This window comes from Tupaia chinensis, unplaced genomic scaffold (genome assembly GCF_000334495.1).
Source record: "Tupaia chinensis unplaced genomic scaffold, TupChi_1.0 Scaffold149964_2, whole genome shotgun sequence".
NCBI lineage: Eukaryota > Metazoa > Chordata > Mammalia > Scandentia > Tupaiidae > Tupaia > Tupaia belangeri.
In genome coordinates, this window is record NW_006209806.1 from 2,140,066 (window position 1) to 2,143,037 (window position 2,972).

Here is a 2,972-nt window from a genome sequence, read left to right on the forward strand (position 1 = left end):
CGGCGAGGGACACGTGGGGCGGCCGCGGGAGGCCACGTCGGCGCCCGGGCCACGTGACTGGCCTCACCACGCCCCTTCCCGCCTGCCAGCCGCCATCTTGGGGGCGGGGTTTGCGATGTGGCCCCGCCCCAGGGGCCCGGCGCTTGGGATCCCCGCAGGATGAGGGTTAGGGGCAGGGGAAGCCCGGAGGGTCGTTCCCTGGGCTGGGGTCGCCTCGTCCCTTCTTTAACCGGCCATGCGACTGGCCCGCAGGTCTCAGGTTCGTACGGGAGCAGGAACGAGGGGAATAGGGAGGGTGCTCGTCCGCGGTGGGAAGTGGGGTGAGCCAGGGCGTCTGCAGGGCCTCCAGCTGCCCCCCGAGATGCCCCTAGCCACGAGGAAATAACCCACTCTGCACCAGTGACAGTGCGGGTCGCTTGTGCGCACGCGTGTGTGCCCTGGCCTGGGAAGAGGGCGATCAGGTTCGGGGCTCCTCTGATTTCATTCTGCGAGTGAGGGTCGAGGTTTGGAATTTGGCAAAACAGTGTTCCATGGGTCTGGCCCCAAAAAGTGGGACGTGGGGGGCGGGGGGTTGAGAATAATTAAGCTGGTGTGCTTAGTCCTTCCTGAGTAGTGTAAAAAGTTCAAAATCGGGGGCCAGCAGGTGGCAGGGTGGCTAGGGGCGCCGGACTCCCACATGGCTGACCACAGTTCAAGTCCCGGACCGGGCCGCTTGCTTTCTCACCTTCTCCCTCTCTTGCTTGCTTTGTCCTTCTCTGGTCAAATTAAAACAAATAAAAAAGTCCAAAATCTAAAGGAGTCATGTCCATCCTGACTACACGGAGTTGGGCAGGCCTGGGAGGAAGTGCCTTCTCAGCGGGCGTGGCTGTTACCGAAACTCTGCCAGGGGCGTTACCTTGCACAAGGGCCACTGCAGCCGATGGAGGACTCCTGCAAGGCTGTCTGCCCCGAGACTGCCTGTCCAGCCTGGACTGATGCCACCCTTCCTGTCCAGGTAGCCAAGGACAACTGTCCCCTCGCAACTCTGGTTTTTGCCTTGAAACCTGTCATAGGTCTGGAAGACCCACATCCACCCAGCTGCGTGAGGACTGCAGTCCTAATAGCTTAGAATAATCTACCTAGCTTAGAATAAATTTTTGGCAATATTTTTTTGTCTGGAGAGGTTTTTGCTATAGGGCGTGTGCACTTACCAGAGAGAGACAGAGAAACAAATGGAGAACTCACCCCCCAGGGGGAGTCGTACCCCAGTCCCTTCTCCCTTCTCCACTTGGGAGTTTGGGCATGCACATTTGCATGTCCAGTGCGAGTTTTAAGCCACTGGGTCTGGGACTCAAACCACTGTTGGCTATGTGGGAGTCCAGTGATGTAACCCTTACACTATCTGCTGGTCCCTCATTTTTTAAAAAATAAATATTTAACTTTATTTATTAATATGATTATTTTCCAGTTTGGTCAGAGAGAGACCAAGAAAGAGAGGAAAAGTGAGAAAGCAAGCCACCAGGTCCAGGACTCGAACCATGGTCGACCATGTAGGAATCCAGTGCCTCAACCACCACCACACCCTCTGCTGGCCCTCTCTGCTTCTGGTGAGTGCACATCCCCTATGGAAATTAATAAGAGAAGCAAGGGGTGACCAGCAGGTGGCGTGGTGGTTAAGGCGCTGGATACGCCCTCATGGTCAACTGTGGTTTGAGTCCCGGACCTCGTAGCTTGCTTTCTCACTTTTCCTCTCTCTCTGGTCAAATTATGAATAAATAAAATGAAATAATCCTTAAAAAAAAGAAAAAGCAGAAACATCTTCCTCCTTGTAACTGCTGGCTGGATGTACAGGTGTTAGCTACAGGGGCCAGCCAGAGGCTTGGTGGTTAAGGGCTGGATCCTACACAGCCAACGGTGCTGTTCAGATCCTGCAGCTGGTGGCTTTAAAAGCACGCTGGGGCGGGGAGAACGGCAGGTGGGTGGTGGTGAAGGCGCTGGACTCCCATGTGGCCGACCACGTTCAAGTCTCAGACCTGGCAGCTTGCTCTCTTACTTTCTCCGTCTCTCTCATCAAATTAAACAAAAATAAGAAGAAAAAAGAAAACACGCTGGGGGCGCGCATGTGTCCAAACCCCAAGGCGAGAACAGAACCGGGCTGTGGCGGCCACCCGGCCTGGGGCACGCGCCCTATAGTAAGAAGGCACGGCCGTCAGCTGGTGGCTGCAGCCCTGCCCCTTCGGTCTGACAGCTGGGCCCAAGGTGAGGTCCCACGAGCTCCGCCGAACGGCCCCAGCCTGTCACCGAGGTCGCTGCCGGCAGTGTGCTGCCGACCGGCTGTGCTCCTGGGCGCTGGTGCGGGCGTGTGCTCTCCTCCAGGGACGGAGCCCCAGCTGCTTGTTCCTGATTGACTCAAGCAAAGCGACCGGCCTGTGCCAGGGAGGACACTCGGGAACAGCCCTGCTCGCGGGGCACGGTCCTCCCTCGGTGGCGAGGTGCCCTGCGTGTGGCCGGGTGTACAATGAAGGGTGGCAGGCGCAGTCCCTCTCTGGGTCTCTGGTGAGTCCTGTGGTAAAAAGCCACAGTCTGCAAGGCTGACCACTTGGGAAGGTTCCTGGTTCGCGTCTGGAGACCTCCCCCATGAGCCGGGGCAGGCTGAGGCCAGGGGTGGCCCCTCCTGGGTCCCTGGCCTCCCCTCCTCCCCTCCCCTCCCAGGGGCCCCAGGCTTAGAAGGAGCAGCAGGCCTCCGTCTGGGGCCCTTTAATGAGTCTGCTTCTTACAGGCATAATTATAAAAGAATAAGAATCCACAAAAATATTTTCTCTCCATAATATGTAGAGGTGGTTCTGTTTTTTTTTTTTTTTTCTCTTCTTTTTGCTATTTTTTGCCCGCCCTTGGCAGAAATCTGGCGGAGGGGAGGGGGCAGCAGGTATAACCCTGAGGTGGGGAGGGTTCCAATCCGCCTTGGAGGCCTGGCCCCATGGCTAGGCAGACAG